Source organism: Podarcis raffonei, chromosome 1, assembly GCF_027172205.1.
Source record: "Podarcis raffonei isolate rPodRaf1 chromosome 1, rPodRaf1.pri, whole genome shotgun sequence".
Taxonomy (NCBI): domain Eukaryota; kingdom Metazoa; phylum Chordata; class Lepidosauria; order Squamata; family Lacertidae; genus Podarcis; species Podarcis raffonei.
Window position 1 is genome coordinate 108,991,436 of NC_070602.1, and position 20,579 is coordinate 109,012,014.

Below are 20,579 nucleotides of genomic sequence, written 5' to 3' on the forward strand. Positions count from 1 at the left end.
TTCTCTTCCCATTTGATGAATCTTTTGTTTTAGAAAGATGGTTTCCCCTTTTGTAGAACTGGATACAGTTTTGTCAAGAGTGGTGGGGATATAAATATCTTGGGACAAGATATTTGGCAAGGCATGTGTGAGGTCCCTCTTTAAGTTTGTTGTGTCCATGGCCACCTTAAGAAGAGAAGCTCTTCTAGATCACACAAAATGATCCGTTCAACCCAGCATCCTGTTACGAACTGCCCAGCCAGATACCTCCAAGAATGCTTTTATGCCTAAGTAGGGCATAAAGGCAAGGAATATCTCCTGTTGTTTGCCCTCCTGCTCCCAACCAGCTGATATTCAGAGGCAGCCTGCATCTGAATGTTCCATTTAGCTGTCGTAACTAATAGCCATTGATACACCTACCCTCCATAAATGTGTCTAAAAGCATTTAGACCAATGGTCATCACCACATCTACTAGCAGTGAATGCCATAAATTAATTATTGACTGTTAAGAAGCGTGCCTTTGTTTTTGCCAGTCCTGAACCTACTACCAATCCATTTCATTGAGCAACCTCAAATCCCCGTATTATGGGGGAGAAAAAACCCTCTCTTTTCTCACTTTATCTACACCACTCACGACTCTAACCTCTAGCTTGCCCCTTTGTCTTTTTTCTGAACAAATAAACCCTGCAAACCCTATAGCAGGGATTGGAACCTTTAGCCCTTTAGATCTTGCTAAACTACAGCTCCTATTATCTCTGGTCAGTGAGCCATGTTTGCTGGAGCTGATGGGAGCTGGAGTTTGGTAACACCTGGAGGGCCAAAGGTTCTATAGCTTTCCCTTATTCTATAGCTGCGCACTGAGTTGTTATCATTGGGCTATCCACCACAATCCCAGAATGACTTTCTTGAGAGTCAAAGCTAGGACTTTTTTCCCCCAGATTCAGCACCTCTCAAATGGGCGCCATTGCCATTCTAAGAGAACAAGGGAGAAGTTCGTGGTGAGCTGCAGTACTTCTTTTTCTAGAAAAACAGCACTGATCACAGCCATGCCATATATTATCAGTGCATATGCAAAATTGGGTTTGGTGCTTTGCACCAATGTGCATACGTTTACACTTACTTACATGGACGTTCATTCATTTTGTTTCCTATTTGCCCAGTTTGGATAGATTCATTTGGAGATTATCCCAGGCTACTGGAGCTATTTCTGCTTATGAATTACTTAGTTTTATCTGCAAACTTGGCTACTTTCTGCTCATCCCTGACTCCAGATCGTTTATTGATGTTAAATAGTACCTGGCTGAAAACATACTTTTAAGGAACCACAATGCCTACCTGCCATCCCTTCCATTGTGAAGCAGCTCTTACTCTTAACTCTTAACACTTCTTACTCTTAACATTTTGTTTTTAAACCAATGATTTATCTGACTACCTATCACATGACTGCTAGGTTCCCTCAGAAACCTTTGGTGAGAGACTAAAGTCCTTTTCAAGTATTCCCACTCAAGCATTTCCCTTCTTGTTTATTTAAATAGTTTAAGCCCGAGTTTCATTGGAAAGCAATCCCAGGTCGATACACTATGCACAGGGCAACCCTCCGTTGGGCCCAACCATGGAGGACGAGGCTATCAAATGCTAATAGCCATGATGGCTACATTGTCTATCCACTGTTGGAGGTAGTATGCCTCTGTGTCATGATTTCTGGGAATCACAGGTAGGTGAGAATGCTGTTGCATTCCCACTTGCAGACATCCCATGGGCATCCTGTTGGCCACTGAGAACAGGATGCTGCCTTAGATGGGCCTGATCCAGCAGGTCTCTTCTTATGCCCTGCGTTCATTGGGTGACGAATGCCTGTAGTGAGGCTCTATTTGTGGATGCCCCATGTGTGATTTGGAACCCAGCCCAATCAGGATTCTGAATCAGGAATGCAACAGAGGCTGAGGAGGCAGCAAGTAAACCATCACTCTCCTCCGTCCTTCCTTGCGCAACTGAAAATGACTGAGGAACATCTGAATAGGGCTTTGTCAAAACCATTTTTGGAAGTCCATAATGTATAATGGGTTACTCTGGTGTTCGTGTTTGTTTATGCTTTTGTTGGCATGCTTAGAAAGTGTGTGAGTTGCCAAATCTCATTATATACAAAAGGAGGTGCTTTCTCCTTTCCCAGTTAAATTTCCAGTTTAACTACTGGTATAAACTTTCTGCATGAGTCTGACTTCCTAACGTTTTGGATGCAGCTGGAGAAAAACTAGATTTCAGAAATAAAAGCTAAAATTTTGCAAGCCAAGAATTGATTGTTTAATATAAGTTACTGTTTGTCTGTATAGGAGCAGACTTCATTACTATAGCTTGCTTAACCTTTCATATTTTAATATATATATTTAACATCCCCTAGCTTCCTGTCTATCCATCTTTCAGTCTATCAATCATTCAATCAATCAATCAATCAGTCATACCATTTATTTCTTCCTGCAGTGTGTAGTAATGGCACATTAACTTCTTATTCTCATTTATTTCATCTTCCACCATTTTCTAAGCATTTGGGGTTTTTTCTTCTTCTTCAGACTGCTACAGCAAAATGGCTACCATTTTTTGTTTATTTCTATCCTTAGTATCCTATGGCATCATAAATGGAAAAAAGCCTTTCTGTTAAGTAAAAAACAAACAAAAAACCACCTCTTAATGAATAAGGTGCCTAATTGATCTTCGTTTTTCCTTATTAACATATAAGGCTATCATCTTTGCCCCTACAGATTCTCACCATGAACCATCTGTTCAATCTGTGCATTATGATGTGTTTTCACCAAAATGGTGGAACTTAAATTAATTATTACCTGTGTTGTTATGGTTATAAAAGAAATGCTAATTCAAACTGAAATCTAGAGACAATTCAGTGACAGAATAACCTGCTTGTCTCATCTGAAAAGCTATGGAACACCTTAGATAATATTATCTTTCCCTTCATCAGATTACAGTTAGATGTTTCATTCTGTATAATTATTAGAAATCCCATTATTAAACATTTTCATCCACACACACACACATATACTAAGATGGAGAGGTGCTATGGACTTTAGAAAGGGATTTCTATCATGTGGTCTTTGTTAGAAGCCAATCCTGAATCCAGCAAGGTTAGTAACGTTGTTTTTACTGACTCCACTTGCAATGATTGGTCATACCCTTAATGAGCAACAAGCTGTCAGTTACTTATGCTAATGAGTGAACCATTGAAAAGGATAACAAGTAGGTATTTTTTGCCATTTGAAGAATGTTAATGAGTAAATGACATTGCCATTTGTCATTTATCTACGTTCAAAGCTGAAATGTAATTTTAGCAATGACTATTTTATCATAAATGGATAAAATGAATAAATACAATTTTGCAGTAGCAGTGAAAACAATTCATTATTTAGGCGGAACTGGTTTTCACAGCAAAAGACAGATACATAGCTATTCAAATTAAAACAATGTATGGGGATCTCAAATTTTCTAAAGTAAAATTAACTTTCCTTTCTTCCTGGAGATGACACATTTCCAGAGGTACTCAATTATTTGTGATTCTTTTGAGCAAGTTTTGCCAGTTATTGTCCTCCAAAGAAATGCCATTTTATCAAATACCAAGGTAATGAATCAACAGAAGGGAATGGAAGATTTCTGCCATTTAGAAATCTTTAAATCTGAATTTACAGTCTTAAACTCTGAATATCTATATCGGCATCTTGTGTTAAACTATGTCGGATAGGTAATTTAATCTAAGGGTATTAAATTAGTTGATTCCCCCCCCCCCCAGTTTCAGAGTATTAAAATAGTAAAAAAAAGAGTGGTGTGTGTGGAATTCTGCAACTGTAAGCTTTCAGAGCAAAACAAGGCTTTCTTTAATGTCTTTCTTCCTAATTATGTTTACTTGGAAGTAAGCCCCACTGATCCTTAGAATTTCAATCATAGTTTTCATACAATATTAGCAACTTAAAAGTATTAATAGGTTTATTGGCAGGATGCCAGTTAGCAATATGATTCCTTTTCACAAATATCAATATGAATTTGACATTACATCCTGCATAGAGATAGTTTACTGTGATACTGTCATTAGTCCTCACAAAGCAAGTATTAATCATAATTTCAAATCTCTAATGAATCCATGTTTTGTAAAGAAGGTTGCGAAGGGATTTGTAATGGGCATGGAAAGGGGTTGTGAAGGGATTTCCATAATTTGTGTTCCGTTAATGACTTAAAGCAGCTTTATCATTTGTTGTTCTTTCTTCATAGTAGACCTTAAGCTGATAAAAATATCCATAGACAGTGAAATCAGTAGTATGCCCGGTTTTATCAGACAAAACTCCCATGTGATCACATAGGCAGCGTCAGAGAGACTCTGAAGCTGCTAAGCAAGCAGTAGGTAATGAGTCTTTGTGCAGAGTGTAGCTCTTGTCGCTGAACAATAAAGCATATGGTACAGGCAATAAAAGACAGGGCTGGGGAAATTTTAAGAAGATTCCGCTGGAACTAGGAAGGCAGATAACACATCACACACTTACAAAATGACAGCCTATGTTGGTGCATAATTATCAGGAAAAGTGTATGGACTGGAAAAAAACCCACCCATTTGAACAGGTCAGTTTTTTGTTTTTTTTGTTTGTCTGCTTCAGATTATTCTGAGATTTCAATGTTTTTGAATGCCATTCAGTAGTTTCGCTTATACCATTTTGGGTTGCTAATATATTTGGTTCATTTTTGAATTCAGTAAGGTGTGGCTTGTTTGATGCCCAGGAGTTGAATGCCTTGTTAAATAAACCATGTAAAGTAACTGTAGCTAATGTGGGGGTTTTTTATATTAAAACTCTGCAGCCGGAAACATTACAGATCCAGGAGTAATGGAACATACAGTCAACCCCTAGCACTGATCAGTAGCCAATTCTGAAATGCTGTGTTATTTCAGTATAGCAATGATCTATTATGCTGATGTCTTGTCAACCTCATTATTTTGAGAGGAACCATGTGGTTTCATGATGGCAATTTTCTTTTATGTTTTTAAATGATAAATGGCATACACTGGAATGTTAATTAGGATGCATATAATTTCCCCCCAATACTAGCTTTTGTGAAATATTTTAGGGGTGATGATAAAAAGGCAGAGGCACACATATAAGGAACCTGCATCTAACATATCCCACCAGCCTTTAAGAACAACATACATGACTATTCTCTTCTTTGTATTCCCCCCCCCCACTGTTTTATTGATTTTTATAGTAAGGGATGTGTAATCTTTTCTGTTTCATTTTTACAAAGAATGATACCACACATTTTAAGTGACCATTTGTAGGTTGCAAAATTAAGTGTTGCTGCTTCTTAATATTTTGATTTTGAGGAAATTAGCTTTGTATGAAACATAAAAGTTTGATAGCATCATGCATCAAGCATTCTTTTAGAAAACAATGGAATATCTAAATGCTTTCCAATCTTGAAAGAAATGGAACTGTTAATCTTTAATATGCATTTCAGCACTACAAAACCAGTAACTTTGAACAGGGGTGAGGTATCCTGCAGGAAGCATAATGGGAGAAAGCAGGAAATAATAGAAGCCTGAGCCACTTCTCTAAACCAATAAAGAAAAATGTTCACTTCCTTATTGAACGTTTTAGAGAATTAATCTGAGAAACTCTTTCACTTCTTACTCTTTTGGCGCCATATTGAATACAGACTTATGTTTACAGAGCTTAGCAGTGTTATTTTGTATCAGACTGTTAAAACAGTTTCACTGGTGTGAAAACCGGAGCAACACTTATTTCCCTTCTTTATTTATGCGGTTTTAGTATCATGGGCACAAAGCTGTTGCAACGTCAGGCTGTATGATGCAAATGTATTGGAAATGAAAATATCAACAGACACACTGACAGACGCCCTTATTTAATAAATGATAATAATAATAATAATAATAATAATAATAATAATAATAATAATAATGAGCAACATCAGGCTAGCTGCATTTCAGACAGCAAAGCTTTAGTGGCAGAGATTTTCACAACCACTTCCCTCCCCAGATTTAAATAGGATATTTGACTATATTGGTCACCTTGGAAACCAGCCGCTGGAGCCTGATTTTAGTGGGTTATCCTGCAGGATGGCAACAACGTTCCGTTTCCGTATTCTTCAGAATAAAAATGCTCTGCCTTCCATTAGTTGAAGTGAGAGCAGTGGCTTTCTAAAATGCCCCAGTCGCAGCAGTGCTTAGTGCAAACATAATACCTCCTCCCTTGCCTCCGCTTCCCTCCAGTGATTCAGGTATTCCAGCAGATCTGCAGTTCTACAATTTCTTAGCCAGCCAGCATTCTCCTTTTAGCTGCTGACAGGCCCTTCGCAAGCCTTATGCAAATTAGACAAGCACAGTAGCTTTGACTGCAGAGGGAGCTGGGGGGGGGGGGAGAGAGAGAAGAAATGAGTTCAAAGGTCAGAGAGCTGGTGGAAGGCTGTAACAGTTGACTGGGGAAGGGGGGGAATACACAGACTACTGCAGTGAGCTTTTGCTGGCACGAAACGAGGAGGGAGAGGTTTTGTTTCCTGTGTTGAAAAGACCCTGCAGCTTATCTGAAACTATATCCCAATTCAGGTATTATCTAAAGCTTGTATCCTTGTGTGCTCCTCATTCCAGAAAGTGCGTTGGGCTCACTTGCGATTACCAAAGTCATCTTGTATCTAGACTAAGCTTTCGGTGGCTGTGCATGTATGTCTTTGTATGCATTGCTTGGTTTTGAACGTTGCCGTTCTGTCCCATTGAAAGATGAATGGGGATTTTGGTGTCCCATTTGATTTTTTAAATAATAATAATAATAATGTTTAGACCTGTCAAAATGAAAATGTGGCAAGTTTACAAATGTTTCTGAATGAAATTTTGAGCCCTGAATTTAACGTGGCTTCAATCCACACGGAATTTTAAGTATTGGTTGATGGGGCATGCGTGGTCTTGAGTTCCTACAGGTTGTTTCTCCCAGATGCATGTCATATTGGGCTTCTCATCGGGTGGTCATTTCCAGATTATAGACAGGGCAGATTTGACAGTGCCAATCACATGTTGGGGGATGGAAGTTAAGAGATGTGAACTTGGGGCTCATCTAGTTGCTAGATGTAGAAGTTGATGATGTGCATCATAATGTGTGCATCAACACAAGCTGTTTGACTGTTTCTTATTATGATTTGGTTCTTGAGCGCTCCTTTCTGCAACAAAATTTCAAAAATGCACTGATCCATGTTGTATGCTGGCTATCCAGCTTAAATGCACAGCCAGTTTACTGCACGGATCAGAGCATTTTTGGAAGTGTCATTGTAGCAAGGTTGTATTTGAACCCAAATCATAATAAAAAAACCCCAATATATCAAACAGCTTATGTAAAACTTCCATTTGGCATAAACGTGGCACTTTCCTAATAGTTTCAATAGCATTTATAATCTCTTAAGTGTTTTTATTAAGACTAAAGGATTAATTTGCTCACTGCATAAAACAGGCATACCAGGGGTAAAATGTGGTTGTAAAATTCCTGGTTAGGTTTCTTTTTTCTTTTTGTCACTGATGAATATTGTATTACTTCAAAATATTTAGTAGCACACAGAACATTTTACGTAAAAACAACGACAATAAATTCTGAAAACAAATCAGATTGAAGGTTCTTGGGGATGTTAAACACTTTTAAATACTAAAGACTATTAGGGAGATATTTGATCACATACTTACGACTTCCATTGACATTAGTGTGATTTAACAATGGATGGACTGTGTCTGGATTTTGAACTCCAATCACGATGCAAGCTTAAATGTGTGCATTTTGTCCCTCAGAAGTTGTTTTTTACTGCAAAGGTCTAGTTTTATGGCAGAAGTCATGGTTAGTTTGCTTTGTTGCAGAGTAGCCCATACCTTGCACCTTCACAACCAGAGATTTGTATCAGAAACCATCTGATTCATATTTATTTCCATGCATTATGGACCAATCCAGATACTCTTATTGCAGCTGATCAGTTATTTATTTGCCTTATTTATAGTCTGCCCTTCCCTATATGGTCCTGGTAGAAATATGTCACATAAAAACAATCTAAAGACCAACAAACAAACAATGGATGCTATAAAATTTCACAACAACAGAGAACATCAGCAGAATATAAAAAGTAGGACTTAAATGGAGGCAATAAAAAATGTCCGATAGGTCCCAAGCAAAAGTCCAGGTAATATGTTTAAAACTATTGATAAGGATCTTCATCTGCAATCAATATTTTTGATGTTACAGTTTAGGACTGTTGGATCAAAGATTGCGTATGCAGCATACATTTAAAGCATGTGGCTTCCTCAAATAACCCTGAAAACCATAGTTTACCCCTCACAGAGCTACAATTCTCAGCACCCTTAACAAACTGCAGTTCCTAAAATCCTTTGGAAGAAGCTGTGTACTTTAAATATGGTTTAAGCTGCCCAGAGTGGCTGGGGAAACCCAGCCAGATGGACAGGGTATAAATAATAAAATTATTATTGTTATTACTATTACTATTCTTGTTAAATATATGGTATGTACACAGCCAAAATGTCAAGAGTAAGGAGCACTGTTGTTTCTGTGTGAGATGTCATGCTCTGCAGTAAGAGGAATCAGTTTTGTTCCTTAGGGTCAAACTGTTCTTGGTTAAGGGATAGAGGAATGTCTGTCAAGACGTTACTACAGTTCATGAATTGCTTTCACTGGAGTACAACTGGAGCTTCACTGAAGCCTCTGGAAGATTAACATGAAGTGTGTGAATGGCAACTATAGTTTCACATAGTTTAATGATGTGTAGAGGTGAAAGGATCTCTGTATTTTGGTTTTCTCAGTTTCTAATTTTTTCAATCTTAAACTCAGTTCTCCCTCTTCCTGCACCAATTTGCTGTTATCATTATTTTTAATCTTCATTAAAACCACTCAGCAAATTTCTTCTAATAGACACATTTTTGTATTTAGTTTTCACTAATTACTCATTTTTGTAACTTTCTCCTAATATAATACATTTCTCTTTGTTATTTCCACTAATATATTGATTATAGGCACATTTTCTCCTAATATACGCATTTTTGTAACATGGTTTGGTTGGAGAACTGCATCACAAAATTCAGAGTTGCGAATTTTGAAGGATGGCTGTGTTTTGGTTCTCATATTGTTTTGGAAAGTGCCATTTTGAGAAATTTGGCTTTAATGCGAACTGAATCAGATTTGTCTCCTATCCGACAGGTAATTTGGTCTTATTCAGTGACCACATTTGTACCCTGAACATTCTACCAATAAACCAAAGGAAGGGTTGAAAATTCAAATGAACACATCATTAAAACCTTAATACTATTTACACTACATTTTCCAATTCAGGTGCTTAGGCAATAGTCTGCTTTGGTTTCATTGGGATTATTCTAGGCTAAGTCATTATCAAGGATTCTGGGCCTAGAAAAATATTCAAATTCTGAACCAGGGACTCCCAAACTCAGGATAAGTGTGCAAGTACAAAGAATACAAAGGTGCATAATACATTGTAATTCCAATATATGGATTACTTCAGAAATTGGAAGAAGAACTGAAAAGTTTAGCAGCACAATGGAGCTTAGACCAGGATAATGGAGATCAATGGATGACAGAGCCTAGAATTTTTCAGGTGGAATGGGCAGAGTAGAGAATCCTGATAAATTATGAGCACATGCCATCTTTCAAAGTATCCTCTTTGGGTTTTTATCCCTCAAGTGCCATTGTCCCCAATTTTTCCAGCTGTTATCTGTGATGTGAAGCTTAGAAACACTCATCCCCCACAACCCTCTCCCTCCAAATTTGAGATCAAAAGAGGGGGCAATTTTGCTGCCAAATTCCAGGGTCATTGCTATATGGGTACAAATGCAGTCTTCTTTGGGATTATGTGCATTTAGGATTTCCATTTGCAGCAGATCAAAACCTAACCAAAGGGGATGGAATGAACCTGACTTGCACTGCTTAGCTTGGCAGTACTGGCCTCCATTTTAAAAGAAGAAAACTCCATTTTGGGAGCCAGCAAAGCTAGTTGTATTGAGTAGTATATGCATTTCTTTGTCTATCACCCAGGCAACAAGATCTGGCTCTCTCCTCACCCCTTCATCTGGACTGGTTAATGTTTAGTCAATAAGCTATCTGAAATGTTAAGGAACTTTCCAATTCCTGCCTATTTCAAGTGGGGAGGTTATGCACATAAGATTGTTCGTTTAAAAATCAAGCTTCAAATGGCTTGATAATGTGGGCATCATCTTAGAAGAATAAGTTCTCATGTTAGGCTTCTCACAAGTTCTGCCTTTTGCAGCCTTGTAAAATATGGCTGCTCTCTACATCATAAGAAAGGATGGGTGGACACACTTGTCCAATCCTGAAAATTATAGATTCAAAAAAGGAGACAAGTTTGTTAGCTCTGGTTTGGTTGGCTCTCTTCTATCTTCTCTGTCTCCACACCTAGCAACAGCTTGAAGCAGGGCTTCTTTTCAAAGGGAACTCACAGGAACTCAGTTCCAGCACCTCTCCGGTGGGCACCATTGCCATTCTAAGAGAATGAGGAAGGCATTCATGGTGAGCTCTGCTAGAAAAATAGCACTGGCTTGAAGGAAGTGGCTCTGAGTTGAGAGTGGCCTTAAATCCAAGTGGTGAGAGTCATCTTGGATAACTTTCAAATGACCTGAACACAGACATTTAGAAACTGGGTGACTAAAGCATGTATATGACTAGCCCCTTTAGAACATCATGGGACAAAGAAAGCTAGTTTTTGACTAGATACATTTTCCTGTTATATTTTGAAGTCCAAGTGGACCTGACTTTCTTATAAACCTTTTCTTATGTGGTGTGCTAAATTGTTTCTGTTTATTTATTTATTTTATGCATGCATGCATGCTAATTTGTTTCTGAATTTAAACCTTCGCGCCTATCTCCATGCTTAAATGCAATGTGTTACTGAGAAGCAGATATTTTGAGTTCCCCTGGGAAACCGACGTTACCCCTAATGCTTGAAGGCCGAAAATAAAAGTAAGGCAGACCCATTTAGGTTTGTTAGTAGCGGACGGTTACCATTTTTGGTGAATTAATTATAAGTAAACTCCTCATGGAAGACCTAATTATGCAAGTTTAAGATATTGGCAAAAGAATCCCACTTGATCCCACATTTTTTGCAGGGACATTGTCTAATCTCCAATATCTCCTTATGCTAGGCCAGGGTCAGCAACCTTTTTCAGCCATGGGCCAGTCCACCATCTCTCAGACCGTATGGTGGGCCGGACTATATTTTGAAGGGGAAAAAATGAACTAATTCCTATGCCCCACAAATAACCCAGAGATGCATTTTAAATAAAAAGACACATCTCATTTAAAAACACGCTGATTCCCGGACCGTCCGCGGGCCAGATTGAGAAGGCAATTGGGCCGCATCCAGCTCCTGGGCCTTAGGTTGCCTACACCTGTGCTAGGTGATGTATTTATCATCCATTTAAAGCACATGACTTGCCCCAAAGAATCCTGGGGACTGTAGTTTGTTGAGAGTGTTGAGAATTGAAGTCCTGTGAGGAGTAAGCTGCAATTCCCAGATTCTTTGGGGGAGGGCAGGTGCTTTAAATGGCCTTTAAATGTGTGGTATGTATGCAGTCATGGTCTGTAAGGTAGTTCCATTCTCTCTGCTGGGACTGCAGAAGCCACCACAGTGCTACTGCTCCTGAATTTAGGAGAAGCAGCTGTGAAGTATAGCTATATTGTGAGGCAGGTTTCGGAATGAGGAACAGGCTGCATAGGTAGTCAGGACCAGTGATGATCCCTTGCACCAAATTCTGAAGACGCCCTGAATTCATCTGACTTTGGCTTTTATCATGTGCACCCCCCCCAACCAACCTGTAGATCCCCATGTTTCTGAAACTGGCTCCAGGGGTCAAGCTATGGTCCTCTGAAACAGATGGCAGAATTCTCACCAATGAAATGGTTTGACTTCTTTGAAAGTCCTTGAAACTTCTCTCTGGAACATTTGTTGGCATTGTGCATAGGAGCAGACACAGTTTTTAATTCAGTAAGAAGTCCACACACCATTTTAATCCTCCTGTGATGTAAGATTCAATAATTATTTGAGACTACTTTTTTTTAAAACAAAAGGAATTGCATTTCTAAAATGTAAAATGCAGATACACAGATTAAAAATCAGGCAAATTGTTTTATATCAGTAAATTATTAAATGTATTAGTTTTGTTACTGTTGTTATTTGTTATTTATCAGGGGACTCCAGAGAGCCAGTGTGGTGTAGTGGTTAAGAGCGGTAGACTCGTAATCTGGTGAACTGGGTTTGCATCTCCACTCCTCCACATGCAGCTGCTGGGTGACCTTGGGCTAGTCACACTTCTCTGAAGTCTCTCAGCCCCACTCACCTCACAGAGTGTTTGTTGTGGGGAAGGAAGGGAAAGGAGAATGTTAGCCGCTTTGAGACTCCTTCAGGCAGTGATAAAGCGGGATATCAAATCCAAACTCTTCTTCTTCTTCTCTATCCCTTGAGTTGAAACCCTCCCATGGCCACTGCAGCCAGCAGTCCAGGAACCCTCCTATGACAACGACGACGACAACAACAACAACAACTTATTTATACCCCGCCCAACTGGCTGGGTTGCCCCAGCCACTCTGAGCTGCTTCCAACACATATAAAAACATAATAAAACACCAAGCATTAATAGTAACAGCCTAATCCAATATAAAAAGTCATCACAATAACTTTAAAATAAGCAACTTATATCAAACAAAGCAATTTGGCAGGAAGAACTTCAGAATCTGACAATAGCTATACTACTGCACTACTGGTGCCCATGCAAGACTGAGCGAACAAGACATTTTCATCAAACGGGCTTGGTAGCCAAGTGGTGCCCCTGTGCTCACAGAGGGCTTTTCTCCCAGCAGATGCTTCTGTGAACAGGATTTAGTTGGGAGGAAATGGGTCGTTGAGTGTTTTGTTTTGTTTTGTTTTGTTTTGTTGCTAATTCTGTCTCCTCTTTGCAGCTCCCATGTCATCCTACACCCTATTTTGGAGGGTCCCTTAACTTGCGGCACCCAGTTGGGATGGGGCAGAGGAGGGGACAATTCCCTCCTTTCATCTGTTATTAGTGGAGATGTCCACTGGATCAACAGTTTTTGCGTGATTGCAGGGCACCAGTTTAATTCTACCCATGGAAGGATATGGGTGTGTGGGTTTGATGAATTTCGACTCTCCCAAGAACATTCGTCCAAGGGGCTATTGAAACACACATATCGCTATTTATTTCACCATTAAAGTTAATTGCACAACATTCAGAGTATCTGTTTCACAAAGCTGAAATAATTGGGGGGGGGCTCAGTGTGGCCACTAACATGTTTGTGTAAAGCAAGCATTATAGATTTCGGTATGAAATATATATGAGCTTGTTAAATGCTTACAGTAAACACATACTTAAATGTAACGGCTCTTTTTCTATAACAAGGGGAGCATTACAATTTAACAGCATCCCTAATGTTATCACAAAACTAACAGTTCTCCTCTTTAAGGTTGCGAGACTAAAACAAAAGGGTTTGGCTACGATGGGGCGCAGCTGAAGTACGCCTCAGCCATTTAATCACAAACAAAATGGACAGGGTCCAGAATATGTAGGAGCGTTAAAAGTGCGGTGATACCACTTTCCCCTCCCTTTTAATGTATGCTTGATTTAAAAATCCATACTTCCCTGTAAGGTTGCTACCCGCCCAAAAGCACATCATCTGAACAAGAAGATGATTTCATCCTGAGGATAGGGATAAATGCATTTGCTGTTGATAACAATGCCCCTCCTCTCAAAATGTACTCATAATAAGTAGACCTTGAAGTTTAAGCACACATCCCAAGGAAGGGCCAGATGGCTGATTGTACTGAATGAGACAGGTGTAATCTGTTGTGAGATCAAGAAAGCTTTTCTGAAATATGAATTGGTTTGCTGTTTGTCAGCTGTCAGTCTTTGTCTTTGCTCTGAACCAATTATAGAGTTGAGACTTGGCATCATAAGGATCCTACTAGAAACTGGTAAGGCAATACTTATGTGTTTGTGTATGTGTAAATGCCTACCATTTCAGTAGATGGGGGGGGGAATTCATGCAGCAGTTCTTGGCTCTAAAACGTGAGTGAATCTAAGCAGAACACAAAATAATGATGTTCTGGTAGTAATCATACATATGCAGCTCATATAATTTGCTAGATTAAATTTAATCTAGTAGAAATAAAGTGGCACTTGTTTTTGCTGACCCTCCTTTAAAATGGCTGCAGCATAATAATGGCCATTTTAATAATCTGACCTTGGTTTCTTTTTTAAATCTTTTAAAACCATGGATTTCTCCTTAAGAGTTTTTCAGAGCTACCCTATCCTGTGTCTCTTCCTCTTCCTCAAGCAAGCTTCTGTTGTTGTTTCTTTGATTCCCTGCACAGAGAGAGAGATTTTGAAAAAGAGCAGCGTACAGAATATTAAATGGGCAAATCTCCTTTCTCTTTACCCAAAGAAACTTCCAAGGTTTACAGAAGTATCAAAACGTCTGGTTTTTAAAAAATAATAATTTCTTGACTCTGTATAAACTGGTTTTATATCCAGGATCGAGAGAGATCACATTTTCAAATAGTCATGGTGGTGGTTTGGATTCAGACCAGGTTAACTGTACTTTGATCCATTTGAAAGTAATCTAAAAGCTAGGTGTGCCTAGGCATGGGCAAAGCAATCCATTCTCTAGTCCATGCCACTTCTTCATGGGTTCACTCATAAATGTAGTCTGCTCCATTTCTACATTAAAAATAAATAAATCACAAAAATCAGATTTAAATATAAATATGCATTTTAGATGCATTTTGTCTTAAAATATGTATTTTAATGCACTTTGATACTTTTTTATTATTAGAGACTGTATTGGAGTCTTTGGGATATTTCAAAACCAGTGAATAGCTTCTGATGTACTCAGGTGCCCTGAGCCCGGCCTTGGCTGGGGAGGGCAGGGTAAATATTATTATTATTATTATTATTATTATTATTATTATTATTATTATTTGCACATTAGCACAAGAGGTAGAAATCTTGGAATTCACAAGATTCCCTAGTAATAACTCCCTTGCCCTATTGATTCCAGTGGGACTTTAGTGTGGCTAACTGGTCTGGATGTAGCCTAGGATCCACTAATTCAGACAATCCCTTCTGCTCATTCTCAAGGGGAGTAGGAAAGAAGTGCAGGAACCTATGGCCCATTTCTGATTTCATCATGTCTAGAAGCGAGGGGTGAAATGGTTTTTGAAGAGGCCCTAATTCAGCTTATATGTAGGTGCCTCAGTCTAATGATTCATGGGGTGAGTTGTCAACCTGTGCTTCTGACATCTGAGAGTGGGCGGAACTTTCCCTTTTACCTGATGAAACAAAATGAACACCAATTGTCAATGAATGAGATGAATGGCACACATATATCTAGTGGCCAGACAGGATAGTAGTATTCTAGGCTCTTGCCATCATATGAAATGATTGCTTTGGTGCCATTGCAGATATCCTCTGCTTCCTCTCCTGGTGGGGCCTTAAGATATGAGGGTTTACGCAGTTGTGGTAGCATTTCCACGGACAAAAGATGTGCCCAGAGACACTGTTTCCAGATTTTTCCTGTTGGGTCAAGGTGGCTGCAGATACAAAAAAACTCAGGCAGTGGTTCCTTCCTAGGAGCTGGGCCTCTGAAACCATTCATTCACACAAAGAATGTGATTGGCCAGAAAGTTAATTCTGTATACCTACTCTATATAAGTATTATCTGTGATATTTACCAGAGATCATCACTTACAATAACTGCTTAAAAGCCCTGCTGGGCGTAAAAATGAAGAGGGGAGATTTTTGCTGAATGGGATACATCATGTATCTGTAACCAGGAAGGAAAGCAGACAATGAAAGAATATTGTAAAGGCTGAATTGTCCAGCACTAATTGATTCTTGCCAGAGGCACTGCTAATTTATACCTTTACCCTTGGCTTGACTTTTAGCCTTCTTTTGTCTTCCTTCCTCTGAATCCCCTCCTCTCTTTGGCCTCCTCCCTCATTCCCACCAGTGTTCTCCCCGCTCCAAGCTTTGAAGTAGCAAGTTTTGAAAGGTGATTTAAATCAAGTTTGTAAAAGGTTGCACTACTTTCTAGGCCTTTAGCTCGCAATGTTCAGCCTTAACTTGTCAGAACTAAATCTTCTTTTTAAAAAAAAAATAAATATTTTTTTATCTTGGGTTATGTTTGAATTTCGTGGTTGGTCAGATAGCAGTTAATTTCCCCCCAATTATGGGCTTGGTAATAAATTGCTTACACATTACATATTAAATTATAAGTCTTTACTCCCTTTTTGGAGATGTTAGGGAGGGGTCAGCAAACTTTTTCAGCAGGGGGTCGGTCCACTGTCCCTCAGACCTTGTGGGGGGCCGGACTATATTTTGGAAAAAGAAGAATGAATTCCTATGCCCTACAAATAACCCAGAGATGCATTTTAAATAAAAGGACACATTCTACTTATATAAAAACATGCTGATTCCCGGACCATCCAAGGGCCGGATTTAGAAGGTGATTGGGCCAGATCCGGCCCCCGGGCCTTAGTTTGCCTACCCATGTGTTAGGGAATTAAGCTAAAAGACATTGAACGTATGTGATCTTACGTATAAAAGCTCTTCTCTTTTTTTTTGTTAAGGTATAAATGTAATTTATCAATCAGTAATTCTGAAACTGAGGGACACGGGTGGCGCTGTGGGTTAAACCACAGAGCCTAGGACTTGCCGATCAGAAGGTCAGCGGTTCGAATCCCCGCGACGGGGTGAGCTCCTGTTACTCGGTCCCTGCTCCTGCCAACCTAGCAGTTGGAAAACACGTCAAAGTGCAAGTAGATAAATAGGTACCACTGCAGCGAGAAGGTAAACAGCATTTCTGTGCGCTGCTCTGGTTTGCCAGAAGCGGCTTAGTCATGCTAGCCACATGACCCAGAAGCTGTACGCCGGCTCCCTCGGCCAATAAAGCGAGATGAGCGCCGCAACCCCAGAGTCAGTCACGACTGGACCTAATGGTCAGGGGTCCCTTTACCTTTAATTCTGAAACTATATGATTCATTAGGCTTTGTTTTGTATAACCTCTTCTGTCAATCAGCGCTGTTGTGCTGTTAAAAGATTTTACTTGATATCTCCTTTTTTTGGCAGTGCTTCTAGTCTCCCTAGGTAGGCTGCATGGATTGTGAATTGGAACCCGGGAACTGTGCCACTGCAGCGGCATGGTACTTCCCCACTGTGGAAAGCTTTCCCCAGGGAGGAATGCCTTGTGCCATCGGTACCAACTTTTTGGTGCCAGGCCAACACATATTCCTTTTTACCTGGCCATTTGATTCTTAGTTGGAATCATGTGGTATGATGATGTGACCCTGCCTGTTTTGCTGTTCATCTTTTAGTAGGTTGAGGGGGTAGGATAGCCACTTTTCCTAATGCCATTTTATTTCTTTTGATGTTTGTTTTAAATTCATGTATGTGCACATTTTGGTTTGGTTTGGGTTTTTTTTAAAATTGTAAGCTGCTTTGAGACATTTTATGTAGTAAGCAATTAAGAAATAGAATCATAATATAATAGCATTCCTGAATACTGGGCACAGACAACAGAGGAGGGATATTGGCCACTGCCTTTGTGTGCCATGTAGAGACTTACTGAAGACATTTGGTTGGCAACAAGATGCTGGAATAGATGGATCCTTGAAGTGCTCATCCAGCAGTGGTTTTATGTTAAATGTAAGTGTTTAAGCCACACCCATTCCTGTCTATGAAAAAGACTAAAAACTAGTTATAGATGGTACAGACAGACACCCATTCACATACTATTACAGCAAGTCCATTGTTTATGTCAGAAGAAGAGAAATAGTAGTTCTTAGATGTTTGGTTTTCTTCACAGTATGTAGTCTTAATAAACTTATGTAAATATAAGAAGACCTGAATCGTAATATTTCAGAATCACATATTTAAACCCATTGGGTTTTGACTTCCATAGATGGTAGGGATAATTACAGGGATGAGTAGGCGTTTGGGCTATTATCTTTTAAAATGTGGAATGAATTTTTAAAATGCCAGCGTTCATATGCATGTTCTATATGGAACATCATTATCAGCTTATAATGTGCTATAATTGTTCTGCAAAATATTAGAAGGAAAAGATGCAGCATTTAGCGAAGGCACATTACACTCCCCCCCCCTGCAAAATTGCAGCAGCTAGTAATGAACAGCATACAATAATATAATAAATCAATAAAGAAATCCAAACTGACAGTACCAGTAATCTCAAATCCAAACATAAAACAGCTAATATGAAGATATACAGTCACAAAAGACTCACCTCTCCCCTTTTCATCATTTACCATATGCTGTGTAGTGTTTCAGGAGCCAAATAGCCATTGCTTAGCTGGATGTTTAAAAGATTAGATGTATTCCAGTCTCACAGTATACTGAATTATCCAAAAATGATTGTAAAGGACAGAAATTACTGCTTGGGGTCAAAATGCATTACTCTAGGGATTTAGGTTTGTTATTGTAGGCCTGTTGTGAGGCAACCCTTTATGATAAGAATACAGAAAGAGCTTGTGGTTTATCTGGAGGGAGCTAAACCACGAGCCCAGATTTGGACAACATGCTTGGCCAAGCCATGGTTTAGCTCAGTGTGGTGTAGCAGCAAAGTGGCCAGGAGGAGCAAAGCAGACGGGATCTCATCCCTGGGAGCCTACATGCAGTTCACACTTTCCAAACACAATGCATTCACTGGATCATTCATTAGGTGAAGGTTCGCATAATGAGCCTATAATCTCCATTCTTTCTTATGGGAACATTTCTAATCCATGGTTTGTCTCATTTCCCTCCCTTCTCCCTCCATGGTTTCTGCAGCCAACCAGAAAAGGAGAGACAAAGGAAAAACTGACTTGTCTGATTTCTCCTGCTCCCTGATTTGTCTGACCCCTCCCTCCCTCCCTTCCTGGTTTCTGCCTGAAAATGGCTATTGCCAACCAGCAAAGCACAAACAAGTGAGGAAGTGGACAGACTCTGGCTGCTTGCATATCTGAATCTGTGATGTGTATAGTGAGATTTGGGTACTAATTCCTTGTGGATGGATAAGTGAATTTTCACATAGCATGCATTTGGAAAGTGGGACCTGAGTGTACATTACTTGCTCATTCATATGACGCCATTGTTTGGTTTAGGGTGACATATGAACCAGCCCAGACTATAGGTTCACGGTGTTGATCAGTCCACACAGCTTACATATGCTATGGCCATATTTTCCTCAAGCACAAGGTAGTATGCACTAAGGCCAAGGCTAAGATGAGTAGCAGGTCTAACCTCGTTGTGTTGTTTTTGCTTGCTCATAGCAGGTTTCTGGGATTCCAGAAGGACAAGTTTATCAATGTCACGCCATCCCCTGCCTTTCACAGAGCTTTCGATGGTACAATTTTTGTTCATTTGAGAGCATATTCATGACAACAGAAGTGCCAACATTGAAAGGATTTGTACCTGCATTTACACTCTTGTCAGCTGAGTCCAGGGTTCTCTACTTATAAGCTGATCACATCCATTGTTTATTATACCTGCAAACGGCAAGGAAAAGGTGAACTGGGGGGTGGGGCATTATGGTTATTCTGCAGTTTCGCCTTGCCACCTTTCCCACCTGGCTGTCTTCTGTAGCAAATGATAGACAAGTTTCCCCACTTTTGATGACATTGTTTCTGGAGGAAGCTGATCAGGCATTGCCAAGACTCTTGACCAGAACTAGTCCCTGCCCCCTTTGAAGACATGACTCACATTTTTTCACACTGCACTTATTGCCAGTTCATTTCTAAGTATAATTCACAGTGCTGGCCATGACCGTTAACATCTCAATTGGTCCTATCTTCAAAATAAAACAATAACACCCCAGTTGTCTTTTAGGCAGTGTGCTGCCTGCGGAGTCTTGCTACCTGTGTCACAGCTCATTGGCTCTGGATTATGAGGGTTAATCTTCAGGTGGTCAATGTGCAGCGTTTTCTGCCTTTGTACAGAAGTGACCTGATGATCCCTCATTTTCACGAACTCCCAATTCTGTGATCCTCAGTAATGATTTTCAAGTTTACAAAATGAAAGCAAGATTTGGGAATTACATTCTGTGTTGAGCAAGTTAAGGAAGCATTTTCATTTTATTGAACTAAAGCTACTTGTTCAAAGCAGCAATCATTCAAGCCACACAGCTTTCTTTTCGGGCAAAGGTTTTCAGAGAGCTGTAAAATAAAATGTATTATGTATGGAAATGTATTCAGATCATGTATACATACCATCGCATGCTTATTCAAGGTTGAGACCAAAGCCATTCATAGACAAAGTCAAACTGCAATTGAATTAGTGTGACCCCAGTGACTAGACAACTCAGATTTAAGTTTTTGAGGAATAGTATTCTGTCTTCAAGAAATATGATATGACGTTTTGGTTCCCCTTCCCTCACATTCATTTGACTGGTGCTCAGTTCTTGCTAGGTAGAGATAATGAAGCCTTTGAAAATGCACCATCATATTTATAAGCAATATAGTGGGA

At 39.5% G+C, this 20,579-nt stretch overlaps 1 protein-coding gene and 1 long non-coding RNA gene across 6 annotated transcripts in view; one reads left to right on the forward strand and one right to left on the reverse strand.

Annotated features, from left to right (window-relative positions):
- CSRNP3 (cysteine and serine rich nuclear protein 3) overlaps positions 1-20,579 on the forward strand; it is a 96,916-nt gene that overhangs the window by 32,595 nt on the left and 43,742 nt on the right. Inside the window, exon 1 of one of the 5 annotated variants that reach the window (XM_053408691.1) lies at positions 4,352-4,594. The exons of 3 other annotated variants lie outside the window; for them this stretch is intronic. The gene's annotated coding sequence lies outside the window, so the exon portion shown is untranslated. Of the gene's footprint in view, positions 1-4,351; positions 4,595-6,463; positions 6,588-20,579 lie in introns of those variants that run through there. One more of the 5 variants, XM_053408680.1, reaches the window with a different exon arrangement.
- On the reverse strand, positions 5,963-20,398 carry LOC128423510 (uncharacterized). The gene is made up of 5 exons (XR_008332779.1): positions 20,324-20,398; positions 19,530-19,603; positions 14,305-14,426; positions 11,863-12,064; positions 5,963-6,388 (listed from the first exon to the last, which is right to left on the reverse strand). It is a non-coding gene; the product is annotated as an uncharacterized LOC128423510 (long non-coding RNA).